At 37.5% G+C, this 19901-nt stretch overlaps 1 protein-coding gene across 1 annotated transcript in view; it reads left to right on the top strand.

The window, feature by feature from the left end:
• Window positions 1–19901, top strand: part of LOC133524514 (estradiol 17-beta-dehydrogenase 8) — a 229910-nt gene that overhangs the window by 134687 nt on the left and 75322 nt on the right. The window lies entirely within an intron of this gene.

The following is a 19901-nucleotide window of genomic DNA, read 5'->3' as shown; positions in this document are numbered from 1 at the left end:
TAGTATTATATATGGAATAATATTTACAACATCAATAAATTGCTCTGTTAATTAGATTAAGATAATTATATGTAATAATGTCTTACTATTCATAAGTGCTTGTTGCTAGGCCTACATGAATAAAGTATATTTGAATTGAATTGAATTGAATTAAGGTCCATTTTATTTGTAATAAAATATATCGTTAATGAAAACGCGCACGCGTCCGATCCGCGCACCCTCGCTGTGTGAGTGCTTGTTGACAAACGTATGTATCACAAAACAAACGACCGCCCGGCGCGCGCGTCCGTGCACGACCTATCTCCTGGCCAACTCGCGCCCGCGGCCAGTTTGATGATGTTCATATAAAACTAGTTGAATAGACGCGCCGCGCCCTCCCTGTGTGTGTGTGTGTCAAGCTTAAGCAGCATTCAGGAGATATGTTGATATCAAGTATGACAGTATTCCGGATTTGGTCGCAGTTTTGTTATTTGACAGACATTATTTTACATTATAGATCTCTGTTTATAATCTTAAAACGAGATGACATATTATTGGGACTTAGTTCGTATCAATATTTTCTAAAAAAGAGTATAAATAGGTATTACCTGAAGTAAAGATGTAGGTTCGGAGGATTTACAATTCGTGTGGCATTGAAACAGACACAAACGCTTATTATATAAGAACGCGGGAGCGTGTCGAAGTGTATTCGTTGTGTTTATATCAATTCAGGGAAATTGGCCAAGCACGAGCCGTATTCGATTTCTGTGGATGAAATAATATCAACTTTTTACATGAATATTGAAAAACAAGGTGTTTTTAGTGTATTTTTCTTAATTATTTATACATTCTATCACAATTTTTATGATATAGGAGTGCTTTATGAGTTCATGGATTAAAAATGATTGCCATAATTATAATGTAGTTATTTTTTTATTATATTGCCCCGGCATGCATAGTATTTTTTTACATATTTCATGTAATTATCAGGCTAACATCTAACATCCGACGACACTAAAATAAAAATGTATAGTGAATTCTAGACAAACTTCTGAAATATGAGTTGCTTAAATTCAAACTCGAAACCAGTATTGGAATACCTGTTAATATCGTTCAAAACCGTTACGTTATTTCGTTCATTAAAAACCGGTTCATTGATGGAACGCGAACTAAAAAAACGTTCTGCCGGTAAAACAGGAAACAGCATTTTATGCATCGCGGAGAACGATATAATTTAATACCGGTTACTCTTATCTCTCGGAGACTCTCGGTTAAACTCGTTGTTATACGTGAAAGAGATATAAATACTCATTCGTTCTATTTTGCTCCAACATTTTCTATTTAACCGGTTAGTTTCGTTCCACAAGAACGAAATGAGAACATATTTGGCATAAACCTTTATCTAAAAAGAACAGTTCTTTAACCGGTAACCGCAAACGGAAATGAAATCATTTTCGTTCCCGGGTGAATGAACAAAATCCGTTTTGAAAAGTAAAACGGTTTCCGAGCCCCGACTCGGATAAATCCACTCTACCCTTTTAGGAAATATCTACCCTATTACCTTTTTTTAATATCAAAATGTGATTTATCCGAGTTTGAAGTTAAGCGACTCGTACATTATTTAAATTACATTATGGCGTCCGTTGGCTCGTCGGGTGGAATCGCGGGACACTTCTGGATGAGACTAGCCCAGGGCCGGGATAAGTGGCGTACAATAAGAGAGGCCTGTGCTCAGCAGTGGGCGACTGAAGGCTAAAATTATGATGATAATGATGATATTATGGAACCCAAATAAAAGACAGTACCTATAAAAGATAAGTTGAAATCATGTTTTAATTTATTGAGCATATTTTAGTTAGGAGGTATATCATTGAAACTTTTATATTACACTTAATTAAGTGTGTTCTTTAATCCGAATCAAATCAATTATTCAATTGGTTTTTCATTAAGATGTTTTCAAAAATCGAACACGTTTTAATTTTAAAGATACTAAGCACCTACAGTCTGATAAAGAAATTGTGTTACACTTTCACCGCTGAGCTACGGTCGTAGCGCTACGTCGTAGCCGTTACCGTGGATTTCCCGATATGTAGCGGACATGCTTCGTAGAGGCAAAACAAGAACGCGTCCTGATGTTAAAATATAAACTAAACACTCTTTGCACGTTTCGGAAGTGAGTATCAGAAAAACGCTTTGAGATTGATAAAGATCAATAAAATAAATAAATAAATAAATAAAATAAATAAATATTATGGGACATTATTACACAAATTGACTAAGTCCCACAGTAAGCTCAATAAGGCTTGTGTTGAGGGTACTTAGACAACGATATATATAATATATAAATATTTATAAATACTTAAATACATAGAAAACACCCATGACTCAGGAACAAATATCCATGCTCATCACACGAATAAATGCCCTTACCAGGATTTGAACCCGGAACCATCGGCTTCGTAGGCAGGGTCACTACCCACTAGGCCAAACTGGTCGTCGAACCAAAAAAAAATCAAAGAAAGATCAATATCAAAAGTAGCGTATCAGATTATACGTCAAAAGTGGCGTGTCCAGTTTCTGATGATGGCTTAAGAGCGTCCGCTACCTGGCGGCCTACCGCGAAAATTGAATTTCGCAAATTGCGGGGATCTTTCTCTTTTACTCTCACTAAGACGCAATTAGAGTGACAGAGAAAAATGCTTACAATTGAAGTACTTCGATTTTCGCGGTTATAGCCCTGGCGCGGTTGTACGCAGCGGGTATGGTGTTAAGGATGAATCACGTTAGACCGAGCCGCAGCTCCCAGCGCTTACTTTTCTATGACAGATGATCGGTGATCACGTGATGTTTTCCTTAGAAAACGAAGTGCCGGAACCTCCTGCCCGAACCAGAAGGCCTACCGCGAACCACGTTCGACGTGTTGCTTCTCTGTCGCAGTTGTAAATTCGCACGTAAGTGTGACAGGGAGGCAACATGTCGAACATGGTTCGCGGTAAGCCCTCAGGCCCGGTCTAACGTGAGTTATCCAGTAACAAGCTTGGTTCTTCATACAAACGTAGTTACGCTCTCAGTTTAAAACGACTAGCTAGATTGCTCTGAAACGTTGTACTTACAATAGGACTAATCAATAATTCTATGCCTGTTATTAGTTTATGTAGCTTCAGATATCACAGTTACAAGAATACAGTGAATTTTAGTTTTTCATACAAAACTCACTGGTATGGAAGAGGCAAATCCCAACGGCAAGCTGCCCTCACATAGCTACACTACTCAGTAGTTTCTGTTTCTAAGTAGTTTGTGTAGTGTGTTGGTGTAGGTAGGTAGGTTCTGGTAGTAGGTAGATTGGTGTAGTAGGCAGTGTTGGTCAAACGTTAATTGCAATTGACCTTTAACCATTACAAATTGAATCGTAAACAGTAACGGACGGTAACAGTTTACGGTTCAATTTGTAATGTTCTAAGATCAATTGCATTAATGTTTCGGCCAATACTGGTAGCAGGACTGGCGACCGAGGAGACTTCGGTCCAAAAGTCTGCGGGCCAACACACATACCCACGATACGACGTCGTATCGCGGGTATGTGTGTTGGCTCCGCGTTACAACGCCGGCCGTAACGTTGCACGACGCCGCAACGTGAGACGATGTCGTATCGTGGGTATGTATGTTGGCCCCGCGACATAACGCCGTAACGTTGCACGACGCCGCAACGTGAGACGACGTCGTAGCGTGGGTATGTGTGTTGGCCCTGACTCCTGTCAGACGGGACGCTGTGACACCGGGCTGGACAGTATCTCGACTTGATGTCCGACTGTAATTAGTACAAAACAATTAAAGCTTGCCCAAAGCGTAAACTTATCTCTAAAGCTTATTATACCACACAAGACTACATGAATGATAAAACAACGTGGGATTAATTGTGATTCGAAAAGTTTAATTATTTCCTATATTTGAATAATGATGATGTAATGGATATTCCAATGTATGTACTTCCTTTGTTGTTTTATTTTTCATTTTATTTGTATGACAATTAGAATTTATTCTAGAAACATTCTAGACTAGTATTTTTTTATAGAATTGTTTTTTTTTGTTTGCCGATATTTTGTGAAATTCTTAGTACCTAAATTTGATCTATGAATTATATTCATTAGTATTATGTATGGAATAATATTTACATCAATAAATTGCTCGGATAATTAGCTTAAGATAATAATATGTAATACTGTCTTACTATTCATAAGTGCTTGTTGCTAGGCCTACATGAATAAAGTATATTCGAACTAAAAAAAAAAATCGAGACACTCGCGCTTAGCCAACTTATAAACACTATCTGAGTTATCTCATGTATCAATAATGGATATAATTAGGGACGCTCTCGTGTCCTCCATACATTTGTTATAAATACGCACTTATTTTCTACTGGACACATTAAACATCACGAGATTATATTTTCCAAGCCTTCTCCACTTGAGGTTCGTAATAAAATTTAATAACCCTTTTTGTGATTTTTGTGAAACGTTAAGATATTTTGGGATCCAATGAGACTTGACCGTTACCATGTCTGTTTTGCGACTGGTCTGGCCTGGGTAGTGACCTATGAAGCCGATGGTCCCAGGTTCGAAATGTTCGAATCCCGGTAAGGTTATTTGTGTTATGAACTCAGATATTTGTTCCTAAGTCATGGTTGTTTTCTATGTCTATAAGTATATATTTATCTATATACGTATGTATATCGTCGTTTTGCGTAGTTTGGGGCTAGGTCAATTTATGTAAGATTGTCCCCAAATATTTATTTATTTAATTTCCAGGAATCTGGTAAAGTAGAAGAATCTAAAGGTTAAACTGATAAAATGTGAATTAACTAATTGAGTCTTGTAACGTTTCATAATAGTACATTGTGATACAAGTGTGCTAAGTTGGTTATTACACACGAAGCGATATTGTACGCGCGAGCTGCAAGCGAGCGTGCAATAAGAAAGCCGATGTATGTAATGACCATAGCACACGCGTTTCATACGACGTTTTTCGACTTGCGAGGAAAACAGAAACTTTCATATTAAGTAATCATATTTTAATTGTTAAATCGGTTAGTATGCAGTCTTGCATCTGTCCTACTGCCTGCCGCTCCTCGCCCCACCGCCGCCGCCCGGTTGTAAAATCTACTCGACCAATTTAAGAAGGCTCCGTTTCTATACATATTATTAGCAATCAGTTTCCTTCTTAACTCAGTCGGATAATGTAATGAAAAAGCACGAGTGTTATAATATACCTACTGAAAAAGTACGCGTGTTTAATATGGAATAAAAACGCCGTTTTGGGCAAGTGTGTTGAAAAAGATGGTAAGTTTTTGCTTGTCCAGGTGACAATGGTTCGAGGAATGCTGTTCTTGTTCGCTGCGGTGCTGCTGATGGTCGCTGTCGCGAATGTACAAGTACGTTGCTAAACTTCTACTGGTCATTCTCGAAAAAATATGTATGTGGCCTAATTGCCACAAAATACAAAATGTATGAAAAGAGACGTGGCAATTAGACTACATATTACATAACGTATAACCTTACCTTAAAACGTTCCTTCCAAAATTTGAAAACTCTGTATTGAATTATTTTTTTATATGTATTATATTGAAGTAGGTATGTTGGTATGATGGCATGAGCTTTCTCTGCCAAAAATGTGGGAGGTCGTGCCGCTCACGCATCGGCCTCCATAGTCACCAAACCTGTTGTCTAAACAGCAATGCTTAAATCGTCTGCAATAGACGCAAAGGCCTGTGATGATGTTGGTATATATATAGCCGATTTATGTAGACCATCACCACTATCATTTTGTGTTATAGATTAAGTATATTAAACCTGTTAACCCAATTATATTATCTACTTAAAGAAACTATTTTCTTTTCGTAGTAGTAAAGAATACTGATTTTTCTTACAAGTTTTCAATACATTTATGCACATTTTTTTTTGCAGTGTGAATGGTATGGAATTAAATTTTAATATTATTTATTTATCTTTCATATGGACTAGACGTTAATTCAGGGATTTATTTTTCTGGAACAGATATAGTATAAGCATTAAAGGACAAAGTACACCGGCTGAACGTGCTTACACATGCACGTTCATTAAAATGTCGGCGTCGTGCCGTCTCATCATAAGGATCTGTGGGCCTGCCGGGAAAACCGAAATTCGCAATTCGGGGATCTTTCTCTTTTACTCTCGCTAAGACGTAATTAGAGTGACAGAGAAAAATGCCCGCAATTGACGAACTTCAATTTTCGCAGTTATAGCCCCGCACGTACACGTACACGTCAACGCATACGCATCCGGCGCGCACAGGCATTTATACATTTATGGACACGGTTGTGTTTGGCTTTGTCGATTTGATAAGAAAGTAAAGGTTACGTGATACACCCACGACGTTTCTTAAATAGTTTTAGACAGCGCTAGTATATTTATGTCAAAGTAATTATATTTCGATTTTTTATGATCGCAGGCCAGCGCAGTACAGGGTCATCAACGCGTTGCACAATTTTGATAGAGCGGATGCGGACGCGGAGAAGGCTCACCCAAAGATAGCCAGAAATCTCCTTTCTGATCTTGAAGATGATGATATCTAACTCTAAACTTAAAAAAAGAGCCAGTCTTAGCTAACTTTGCATGGGTTTGAACAGAAAAAAGTATGGAAGTGTCTTTGTTTTATACGTCATAATTTCATAGAAATTTGACATTGATTATGACATTACTACCCTATATTATTGCAAATGACATGCTGAGTTAGCTTGGTCCGACTCTAACTCTGACCGGCTTGGCAGTGAAATAATGTGACAGTGCCTCAAATTCCATATTTCTATTCGAATTTCACGTTTAAGGCAGAGCACACCTGCTGCGTGTATTCACATAGACGTGTATTTGCTCGAGCGCTAACATGTTTAAGCTGCGCACGCACACGGCACGCAAGCGGTAATATAAGGATCTTCATATTAGAACGCGCACGTGTACGTGCTTGTCTACGTACACGCACCCGGTGTGCACAGTCCTTTATTGTGACTATATCGCTAGCCAAATCAGTGCAGAGCTAACGTACTCGTAATAAATATTCTCTTAAATATGTTGTTATTTATTTTTCTCATTTTTATTTTAAAGTAGTTACTTTAGAGTGCGCTTTTTTGAATTTCCGGTTATTTAGTAAAGATAACATAGTTCTACTAGATAACCGAAATTGTTATTAAATGGTACGTGTTTAACCAGGCAGCTATAGTCCGTGTCATCCACAATGACGCGCAGATTTGTCAAATCTAACCTTTAATACCATGTCAATACGAGTCAAGGCACACGTTTTCGTGAATGACACGATCTATAAGTAATAGAGTTTGTGTAGCTTAAAAACTTAGAAATCGATACTAAAAAAGATGGGTCTTAAAATCTAAGCCTTATAATAACAATATGAGTTGTATTTGAAAATCTTTATGGCTATGGATTTATTATAAGCAGGTAATTATATTGTCAACTGAGATATTATATGGGAGACCATTTTAACCCTTTGAGCACTTTATGAAATAAACACAAACATCACTCAAACACCAAGCTCCCGGGCGCGAGGGAGCTGAATGTAAACCTTACTTGAAGTGAAGGTTACTTTGACAGACTGCGCTATAACACCTGAGGGCCTACCGCGAACCACGTTCGACGTGTTGCCTCTCTGTCGCACTTGTAAATTCGCACGTAAGTGTGACAGGGAGGCGACACGTCGAACGTGGTTCGCGGTAAGCCCTCTGTTGTATTTGGCGCTGTGGGCACGACTAGTAACGACGAATTTAGGTGTTCTTAGCGTTTAAAAGGTTAAGGATACATTTTTTAAAGAAAAACCAGCTATTTATAAAAAAAAATACTAATATTTTTCTTTATATTTGATGTCCAAATATAAAGTATAATTTGTATTCTTAGTCAATTTGTGTAATAATGTCCTATAATATTTATTTATTTTATTTATTCTGTATGTAATATTAGATCCTCCTTTTTTACTCAGTTTCTTGCCGGCCCCATCCTATAGGAGCCCGTTACGAAAGCTAATGTCATTTCCATCTGACCTTTAGATTAAAGATGACTCAGGCTAGACCGGGCCGGGGCCGGGCCGAGGCGTCCGACACGTCACTTTCTATGACGGCTGATCGGTGACCACGTGGTGTTTTCCATAGAAAACGAAGTGCCGGAAGCTCCGGCTAGGCCCCGGCGCGGTGTAACGTGAGTCATCCTTTAGTCCGAGTCTTTCACGATGTTCTGTCGCCGAAAAGGGAATGGAAAATATCAAATAATATTTTTCGTACCGTACATAAGTTCCAAGAAACTCATTAGTACAAAGTACAAACGGGGACTCGAACCCCATCTGTTTGTGAATCGAATGCCTTACTGATAAGCCACTAACGGTTTTGTATGCAACATTATCTTTAGATGCCATGTCATTATTTTAGTAGTCTTGATTTTGCTGCCGTTTTTAATGGCCAAATTACGGTGCTTAATGTGTTTATTTCACAGCCAAATTACATAATTATACGCCTTAATTGCTGCTGTTTCATATTTTATATCCCCGTAAAATAACAATCCATATAAATATAATTGGATGAACTTAAGTTTATAGAAAAAATAATCTCTTATTTTACTGAAAAGTTTTTTTTTTCGATTGTATAGGCAATCAATGATGTTGGGAATAACAGTTTCAACGGTGTGTAAGAAAGGAGAACATAAATAATCAAATATATTCAGGAAATATTTATTATATGCAATACAATAACTGGATACCGTTTAAGTTAATATTATTGCTGTTAGTCTAAGTTTCGTGACGCATTGGTTCAACTGTAATGTCATGTAAACATGTTTATCAATAAAATAAATAATAACATAAAAATGAAATAAGTTAGCTCTGTTTTTACATAATCAATTAATCTAAAATCTATAAGTATGGTTAATATACATCAAATGATGTAAACATATTTTACATGATGCCAATATTTAGGGAGGGAAATGGGGACTGCGTTTCTATGGAGAAGCGGCCGTCCCCTTTCCTCTTAAGGCGCTGTCGCAATGTCTCACTGCCAAACTGGCCAGAGTTAGAGTTGAACCAACCTAACTATGCATATCATCTGCAATGAAATTGTCATAATAAATATCATCCAAGCCAATGCAAACTTAGCTTAGACGGGTTCTTTTCTTGAACTCCAGAGACTCGGGTTAGTTATGCAGTTCAAGTTCAGAAAGGAGACGTCTACCTCTCTTTGGGTGGACCTTATCCGCCTCTTCATCCGCTCTATAAGTATAAATCTAGCAATGAGTTATCACGTCTGTCAATCATGCCAAACTGACGCATGGCTCCTATTGGGTGAATATTCTCCACGTCCGTATACCGCCAGATTTAGACAGAGGGGCTGTCTAAATCTGGCGATGCGTCGTTCCGTCTGGCTCCCTTTGGGTGAACCTTGTCCACGTTCTCATCTGCTCTATCTAAATCGTGCAATGAGTCGTGGGGCTAGAGCCTGCGATCATAAAAATCTAAATTAAAACCCTGTGACACAATTTTACCAGTGTCAATTTTGGCGACTGGCTGGTATGCGACCTTTTTTGTACTCCTATTTCAAATATTTATACTTCTTGTTTGTTATTACATGTCATATGAGCCAGTCTGCCGTTGTCACTGATAGAAATTGTAATTACTTATATTTGTTGTGTCGATATTTATTAAAAGAATTAACTTTCTAATACGTGTTTTCATCATTAAACAAACTCGTAATACAAAAACTATTTAAGAACCGTGGATGTATCACCCACGCAAAGCTAAAAATTAAATCGTGTTCATAAATTTACTAAGGGTATCTCAAATTAAAGACCTGTTGCGACCTGCGCACTGGTTGCGTGTGCGTAGACGTGCATGTGCGCGACTACGCGTTGTAATATACAAAGGGCCTACCGCGAACCACGTTCGACGTGTTACCCGTCTGTTGCACTTGTAAATTCGTACATAAGTGTTACAGAGAGATAACACGTCGAACGTGGTTCGGGGTAGGCCGTCAGATCCTCGTCCACGGCTCGTGTGTCATGTGCGTGCACGGCTCCTACAGTTTCGCGCATGCGCCCGTGCACGTGTACGCACACGTGATAAATGCGCACTCAAGAATGACTAAGCTACTTTAAAATAAGAAAGGGGAAAATAAAAAAATCACATATTCCAGAATTTATGTAATACAATCAATACCTGAAGTTCGTTTAAGCTAAATCTCTGCACTGCTTTGGTTAGTGATATTTGTAGTCTGGACGTGACACGTCACAACAAACGTACCTAAAGGGGCCCATTGATTACCAGTTCGCCGAACGATATTAGCCTGTCAGTTATTCGCAAAAGCTGACAATCGTGAATAACTGATATTCCAATATCGTCGGGCGAACTGGTAATCAATAGGCCCCTTTAAATTTGAATAAAAATTTGGCATTTAAGGCGCCGTCACATTGTATCAATGCCAAGCCGCTCTGAGTTAGTCAGACCAAATTATGAAAATATAGTTGTATAACACTGCCTCACTTTACTCTGCTCAAATCAATGCAAAGTTAGCTTAGGCGGCTTTCTTTATAACTTCAGAGTCTCGAGTTAGATATCCAGTTCAAGTTCAGTAAGGCGACGTCTGCCTCCCTTCGGGTGAACCTTCTCCGCGTCCGCATCGGCTCCGTCTAAATCTAGCAGAGAGTCATCACGCCTGTTAAGCCATGTATTATACTGGCGTCTGGCTCCCTTTGGATGGATTTCCCCTTCCGTATCTGCTTTATTTATGTTTAGAAGTGCGTCGATGACCCGGTGGTGCACTGGCCTGCAATCATTTAAAAAAAAATTAAGTCTTTCGAGAAAATATAAATGAGCCATCTAGTGGGTTAAAATGATTTAAGAACCGTGGGTGTATCACGTAACCTTCACCAAAAACTGCAATCAATTCTACTTTGAGAAAACTATAGAAAAAAACGGCAAAGAGCATGTTGGGCCATGATCAGTGTAGGGTTCCATAGTTACCTGCTTGTCACAATATAGGCTGCCGAACGGAAGCTATTGCAGCTTTCTAGTACTAACGATCACGAACCAAAGCCGCAGACGGACAGACGGACATGGCGAAACTATACGGGTTCCAAGCTGACCACGGAACCCTAAAATGTGAATATTTATTCAGACCTTCATTTTTCTATAGTTTCGATCTTCACTTCTTTATAGTTAAGTGTCACGGGCATTTTGCTTTTGCACATCGTCGGATGCGTGTGCGCAAACGTGCACGTGCACGTTGTAATATACAGAAGTTACGTGATGGCTCCAAAATGTTAGTACACGCATCCAGTGTGATCATGATCAGGCCTTAATATCTAGTCTATAGATCGTGTCATTCACGAAGACGCGTGCCTTGACTCGTGTGGTCATGTTATTAAAGGTTAGATTTGACAAATCTGCGCGTCATCGTGAATGACACGACTTATAACACGAAGATAAGGTATAATAGAAATATATAATTCCATACCCGTCATCATCTTCACACTGCAAATAAATTAAGTGCATAATTACATTGAAAACTAGTAAGGAAAATTAATATTATATACCACACTACAAGAAGAAAACAGACTATTAAGAGGAAATAGGACGGCCGATTCTCCATACAAACGTAGTCCTCATTTTCCTCACTGGATATTGACATTTAGGAATATATTTTTACACATTTTGATGTATATGAACCATTAGCTATTATAATAATACAATATATATAATAATAAAAAAATCGTAAAAAGTTAAACGTAGAGGCGTTTAACTTTTTACGATTTTTGTATTATTATAAAAATTAGGAGCGATAAACAGATTTCATACAAATATTTAAATGCTTCTTACTCCTATAATAACTAAAAATTCTAAAAAAATCAAACGTAGTGGCATAGCTGTGATTGATATACAACCAATTGAGTCAAAATATTTTCTGTAATATTAATATCCATAGAGGAAAATGAGGACTACTTTTGTATGAAATTATTATTTCGCGCGGGTCCTCTACTTTCGTCTCGAGAGTCTCCGGCAAGCTCGGCCGAATTTCACCTTTCAGTTTCGTTCCCATTTTAAAACAACTTGTTGGATTGTAATGAAACTTTGTACATACAATGACATGAGGTATGTCTAGTCCTTTTAGTTATTGTAGGTACAGTTTATAAAACAAACGAAATAGAGCAAAAACAAGTTTTGTATGAACAACTTAAATTCGATGCATTTTTTCAACTATGGTATATGAAGCTACATAAACTAATTACAGAGCCCCTAGTGTAAATTTATTCGATTTCGTAACGTGACGTACGCGTTTGCGTTAAGTCTCATTTAGTATGGGATTGAGAAACCGCCAAACAGAACGTTTTGGAAAATTAAAGTCCCATACAAAATAAGATTTAACGCAAACGCGTACGTCACGTTACGCCATCGAATAAATTTACTCTAGGGGTACTGTAACTAACCCCTAGTGTAAATAAATTCGATTTCCAAACGTGACGTACGCGTTTCCGTTTAGTCTCATTTTGTATTGAATTTCGAAAGAGCGCGCCAAGCGGGACGTTTTGGAAACTCAAAATCCTATACAAAATGAGACTTAACGCAAACGCGTTCGTCACGTTATAATGTCGATCAAAGTTACACTAGGGGTACAGGACTAGATATTGTAAGTATATCCTATTGTAAGTATACAAGGTTTCAGAGCAGTACAGCTAATTGTTTGTAGCTGTAAAATAAGAGCGTAATTAAGTTTGTACGGAAAATCGAGCTTGCTGGCGACCTATAAGGTAAAAATCTATATTTATGTATTCATATGAAGTTCTTTTAACGTACTTGTACATTCGCGACAGCGACCAGCAGCAGCGCCGCGGCGAACAAGAACAGCGTTCCTCGAACCATTGTCACCTGGACAAGCAAAAACTTGACCGAAAATTTATAAAATTTGCAGACTTATCTTGGTATGACTCTAACGCGATTAGTTCATTAGGCCATGAAACGTTGACAACTTGCGCTTCAATTCACCCGATTGGAGGAAACTGTTTATTAGTTTTCCCTTTAAGAGGGAAGAATAGCTTTGCGATCCTTGCGAAATAATGGTACTTTTTCTATGAAATTCCATTTGGAGAGAAAACGGTTTTCACTAACCAAATCATAACAAATCAATTTGATTTTGATGTTTGGCTTTAAAAAAATGTACCTATTACAAATTTTGAAAAAAAAAAAAACGAAAATTCTATAAAAACCTAGTTTTTTATCGTGTCAATAAAATACTAAAAATCATGGAGATTGGAAAATATATAGAAACGGAAAAAAGTTTTCTCATTTTGCATGGACGATTGTGTCGTATACCTACTTCCCTTTTAATGTTCACAAAGCAGCCAAGGTATTAATTGTCTTAATGGTGCTGGTTGATAAAATCACAAACAGGACGATTTATTATCGTACAAACAAAAATCCCAACTGCTTACATACATGTATTTTTGAAATTGTATTTTCACTAGCTTTCATTTGATACCCATATTGCTACTGTAAGAAAAAATAACCCCCTTTTTAGGGTTCCGTAGTCAACTAGGAACCCTTATAGTTTCGCCATGTCCGTCTGTCTGTCTGTCTGTCTGTCTGTCCGAGGCTTTGCTCCGTGGTCGTTAGTGCTAGAAAGCTGAAATTTGGCATGGATATATAAATCAATAAAGCCGACAAAGTCGTACAATAAAATCTAAAAATTTAATTTTTTTTAGGGTACCTCCCCTACGCGTAAAGTGGGGGTGAAATTTTTTTTTCGCTTCAACCCTAGAGTGTGGGGTATCGTTGGAAAAGTCTTTCAAAACTAATAGGGGTTTTTGATGAAGTGAATATATTCGGAGATAATCGCTCCGAAAGAAAAAAAAAAATGTGTCCCCCCGCTCTAACTTTTGAACCATAGGTCCAAAAAATATGAAAAAAATCGTGGAAGTAGAGCTTAAGAAAGACATTAAATGAAAACTATAGCGGACATGATCAGTTTAGCTGTTTTTGAGTTATCGCAAAAAGTTTTCCCTTCATAGTAAAAAGACTGACTTATTACTACTGATTATGCAAATTTGCCTATTTGTTTAACTCGGGTGAAAGGTACCGTTTCATCCCTTGGTTAACAATTTACTATACTTTAAGCTCCAGTTTAGCTTATTGTGACGGAAGAGTAACTACGGAACCCTACACTGAGCGTGGCCCGACATGCTCTTGGCCGGTTATTATTCCATATGCGGGCGCCACTTTAAAATTTTATATAGCTGTTTCTGACCAACATTCTGACCAATTCAACAACACCTCACATGTCAAAAACCGTCCAGCCGTTTGAGCTGTAGGGTGTGCCAAAGAAATGGACATACATACGCTCGAAAAACATTACCCTCCTCAGTAGGGCAAACAAGGTTATAAAATTGCATTACGAACCTGGATTAGAGACGAGTGTGCTTGGAAGATAGAATCTCGTAATTTGAAAGTGCATATTTATAACAAATACAAGAAGGACACGAGAGCGTGCCTAACTGCATCCATTATTGAAACACGAGATAACATTACTGGTTATGTCATTTTACGAGAAACTGCCTAAGCGTGAGTGCCTCAATTTTTGAGCAAATGTTTGAAACTCGTACCTAATAATGTATCAACACTGTAGTTAACCAGATTAGAAGTCCATTACGTCATTACCAAATTAAAATGGAGCCGGGCGGGACATGTTGCCTGGCAGATGGCAGGTGGGTCAAAATGTTTACGGAATGGTGGTCGCTTTCAGACGAAAGGAGTGCCTGGCGTCCGTTGGCTCATTGGGTGGACGACATTCGGAAGATTGCGGGTCACTTCTGGATGATATTGTCTCAGGACCGGGATAAGCGGCGTAATGGAAGAGAGGTCTATGCTTAGCAGTGGACGATGAAAGGCTGATACGATGTTCATGTCCCGATTCGATATTTTTTATCTGATTACGTAATTTAGGTGGGTCTTGTTCGACTGCACCAAAAAAAATGCATAGTTTTCTATTTTCTGTTATTGACTTGTGCTCATGAAAATTACCGTGACCAGAGATGGTTTGGGTAAATAGGGACATACTTGAAAAGTGATTAAACTGGAAAATACTTACATAAATAGTATCATACAAAATCTACTATTATTTTCAATCGTATGATATCAAATTATCATTGGTTTAACATTTTTTTAAAGATATTGTCAGGTATTTTAAATGTTGTCCCTATTCATGTCCATATTTATTTAAACTTTTAGAGAATGAAAGTATCTACACTTTTGACTCGTATTCTCATGTTTTACTCGTACTTTTGATGCTGTACCTACTATTCCAGCCTTCCCATTTTTTCCTCAACTCATATCAGTTAAATGCTTCGGCTTCTATATTAATAGGCTATTTTTCTTTGTTTTTCGTTTAAAACTGCCTCGTCCTGCCCAATGTTCTCAATTAAGAACACTTAATTTAGCGGTCCTCTCCCGACAGTTCAAAAAATAAGTTTTTTCATTTCATTTTTGACACATGCTTTTATCGCTGACTGTAATTTTCCTTCCACAGGCAACTAATACTCATCGAGCCAGTTCTAAAAACCCTAAATACAATTAAATTAGGTTGCGTTGTTTTATCACAGTGTTTTCGCATTGTCTCCATCATCAGAGCAGCTCGATGGTACCATAATATTGCATTGTCACATTTGTCACCCGACTTACATATGTATGCAAATTTTCAGCTCAATCGGAAGCCAGATTTGATTACAGACAACGGGACAGGTGAAACTACATAAAAGCTTGTAATAAAATAAATTGCAAATTCCATAACGGTCGAGCACTAGGCGGCAAATTTGAATATGTGATTAATTGAGTACATTGGGTAGAATCTTTATGTGTTTGAAAATGGTTGGGTAGGACGACGTTATTGTTATTTGGTTATATAATTCTTTACGTTATTTGTGGAACCCAAATAAAAGACGCAGCAATTTACTGTCTTACAAGATTCTTTTATCATAATTATTCTAAATATGGTTGTCGTAAGTAGGTAGGTAATTGAACATACTTACCTTAATCCGCGACGAATCAATTTGCGATATGACATTAAAAACTTTCGCGTTTCGTACATGGGTATTTTAAAACATAATTCGCAATTTTCAACCGTTTCTCGTGATATTTTGTGAGCAGGTTGAGTGATCAGATAAACGTTTTCTGTCGTTTCATGTTTTGGACAAAATCCTATATAGTGGAAATTGGCATAAATGATGTAAGCGCCAGTAGCATCTTTGGTACTTAAGACTATTGTACGATCGCTACGTTTAAATTTTTAATTTTTATATTGTTTAAGCTAGGTAATCGCGAGGTCAATAGAGGGTGGACAGGGTCTATCGCAAATTAGTTTTGTTAACCTTACTTTATTTCGGTTGTATCAGTACCCCTAGTGTGCCCTAGTGTAAATTTGTTCGATAGCGAAACGTGACGTACGCGTTTGCGTTAAGTCTACCAACCGTAACCTTGATAATGTACTGAGGAACGCCTAACTGGGAAGATGATGAACACTCGTAGTTTTCTTCCTTTATATATTTTACATCATTCAGCTAGCACATTCACTGCCGGGAACCGACCTGGTGGGCGCTCGTGAACTTTGTTCAGATGCCGGACAACCCGCTGGGCGGGTTGTTTTGTACGCAGCTATAGACCACCGGTTTCTGGGGTAGTGCGCCGTTTTTTGTCTGGCAGTGAATGTGCTAGATCACAAATATCGACTACTCTTAATGACTGCCACCAACGGAATGCCCGCCTGCCGATATTTATTCCTCTAGCAGGGCGATAGTTCTGAATTCAAATAATTATTGCCAGTTATCTACCAAAAGAGTGTGAAGGTTTCAGAAACCTTCACAGTAACTCCAGATTTAACCGGTTAAACGGAATGGTTCAAATGGCGCTTAGTGTCGGTGGCGCTGTTGAAATAATACAAAATTAATTCCAGTGAAAAGTTTTTTTTATTAGGTGCCATGATATAAAATATAACTACGTCTAGTATACACAGGTTCTTACAAAATAATTATACGTAACTATATTTTTTATCATTTAAATAAACACTATATAATGTCTTTCAAAAGCAATATTAGATATATTCTAATGGTGACGTAGGCCTATGTCGATATGTCAAATAACAAAACAATGTCACTAGAAATTTCAGAACATATGTATATAAAAAAAAGAATCACTCAAATCGGACCACAGGTGTCGAAGTAATCGGTGTAAATACATTAAAATTGCCACAACCGAATACAGAACCTCCTCCTTCTATGAAATTGAAGTCGGTTAAAAAACTAAAAGTATCATATCGACTTCTGCCTACCTTTCTAAAAAAAAATTTACATAGGTTACTGGATTTTTGGTTTTATATATTTTTTATTATTTACTGTTCTATTTTGAGACCAGCCAGCCATTTTGATTATATACAAACCTTCGCCCATAAATCAGTTGATACGATTTAATGTCTACATTAAGGTAAACTGTATTTGCAATATATTTTGTATTTATACCATTAAACTTTTTTTCACTGTTGTACTACTTAGTGTCCGTCTACGATACTTTTTTACTCTCCTAAGGGATGACTCACGTTAAAACGGCCCGGGCCCGGGCGGAGGTATCTGACACTTCTGTAGAATGCGTCACGTGATCACCGGTCACCTGTCATAGAAAAAGTGTCGGTTGCCGCGGCCTGAACCCGGGCCGTTCTAGCGGTTCTAGCGTGAGTCATCCTTAGGCTTTGAATTTGAAATCAATAGTAACGGAAATATGGTTGAATTTCTTTTTTCCAGTTTTATTTTATTTTATAATAATAAAAAAACAATTTCAACTCAAATAACTAAGTAATTAGATTTTTTCCAGGACCTCTTCATGCGGCCCGATTCGAAGAATGAGATACGATAACGATAAATTTTGGTATATAAGTTCTCATTTAGATAGCTCGATTCGGGCAACCAATGTCACTTTGACGTTAGAAATATCGTAGATAGATCTTACTGGGATCACAGCGGAATCGAAATAAACGTTAATTTTGACATGTCGTTTAGTTATCGATCTTTTAAAGATCTTTCCAAGATCTTAAACATGTCTTAATCATTCTTCAAATCAGGCTGATAGAATAAAAGCCTCGTCCTTTTCACTGAAAATAGATAGTAGGCACAAACCCCAAATAAAGCATAGACGGATTTTACATCTTATTAGATCTAATTTTCTTTGAATATATCAACGAAGCCCTGCTTTTCAAAGCTAAAGTTTTTTTTGCCTGTCCAATTTTAGTATCTTTTCCCTCTTTCCCCGTCTCTTGCATGACTATGCTACAAAGCGAATTGTCTGACCTATTACAAGCTAAAGTAAACATCGATTTACAACACAAACAGCAACATCATCTAAAAATCTTTTGTCGATTCACGGCAAAATATTTTTTATGTATTTTTTGTCAAACGGTTATGAAAATAGTCATCAAGTATAAACGTAGATTTAAACATGTAACAATAATAGCAATGTCCGCTAGCTTTGGGCTCTATATATAGCTGGAATTTATTTTGAGGCATCCCTCAAAAAGGTTTGTTTTATCGGGGATGTGACGCGTAGGGACAAGGGAGCAACAGTGGCCCGGTAAAAAAAAGCCGGGTAGAGTACTTCACTCAACCTAATTTCCGAAAAGCTCTGCCTAAGCCCTCCTACAACTATACATACTCGTATAACTCATCTGGACAACTCGACTATGCTCCGTCCGGCTGGACATCAAGTTGGATTTGCAAGTCACGCTTGCGCCCATGCGCATAATAGTTAATAAAGAACCTTTATAAACTATATTAATAAACAGACGGACATGACGAATCTATAAGGGTTCCGTTTTTTGCCATTTGGCTACGGAACCCTAAAAATATGGTTGTCTGTAAAGTCGGTTTACGGAAGATAATTTTGCGTGATAACGTCATAAGAAAACATTGATGAAAAATTTCATACTTTTTATTTATGACTTGAATTAAATTATTATGACTGAATTATCATTATTTTGTCTAATACCACGGAGATCTGTCCACAACGTTACCATGGATATCTGTCGTGACACTTTTTCGTGCATGCTACCGGTGTTCATCAATTTATAAGACGTTATCACGTCAAAAATATCTTGTCAGGATGTCGACGGATACGTCTGGGAGGATATCATTCGAGCTGAGCCACTGTTCAAGATGAGCCACTGTTTACGTCTTGACCCTATAGCAGTTACTTTAAGGCCGCGGAATGGACGCAAGCGGCCTTATAACCTGCAGAAATTTGTATTATATACGATTGAATTTAAAGCTAAGGCTAAGGTTTATCAAACGTTATCATGCCAAATATCGGCATATCAGTTTTAATAGAAGGGTTAAAAAATAGCTTCTCGTTCTCGGCATTTTACTATGATGCCCTTTTTGTTTAGAGCAAATTTTTATAAATATATTGAGGTTTAAAGGAGAGTTTGTAAGCCTAGCTAGGCACAAAGAAATTTATCATTTATATTATAAGCACTGTAGATAGTTAAATTGTTAAATCAGGCCAAATGAAATGAGTGAACTAAATTATGGTGTTGAAATGTAAAACAGTTTTCCCGTCAATTAAGTTTTAGATTAATGAACACATTCCCTTGTGAACAGGTGTAATTAAGGTTGTATTTGTAGCAAAACCAATTAAGGTATTATTTAAATTGTTCCATCGTCCGAAATATAATACGACTACGGTACGACTTATAGTAAAACTTTGTAAGGATTTTTTTGCAATTTTGTTTGTAATTATCACTTTTAAGAGCTATTATATGCACTTTGGATTAGTTGCAGGCAACTCGGCCGACGGTGACTGTAACTTTATATAGTTTAAGT

The sequence above is a fragment of the Cydia pomonella genome, chromosome 1, assembly GCF_033807575.1.
Source record: "Cydia pomonella isolate Wapato2018A chromosome 1, ilCydPomo1, whole genome shotgun sequence".
NCBI classification, from domain to species: Eukaryota; Metazoa; Arthropoda; class Insecta; order Lepidoptera; family Tortricidae; genus Cydia; species Cydia pomonella.
This window is presented reverse-complemented; position numbering and strand designations above follow the sequence as displayed.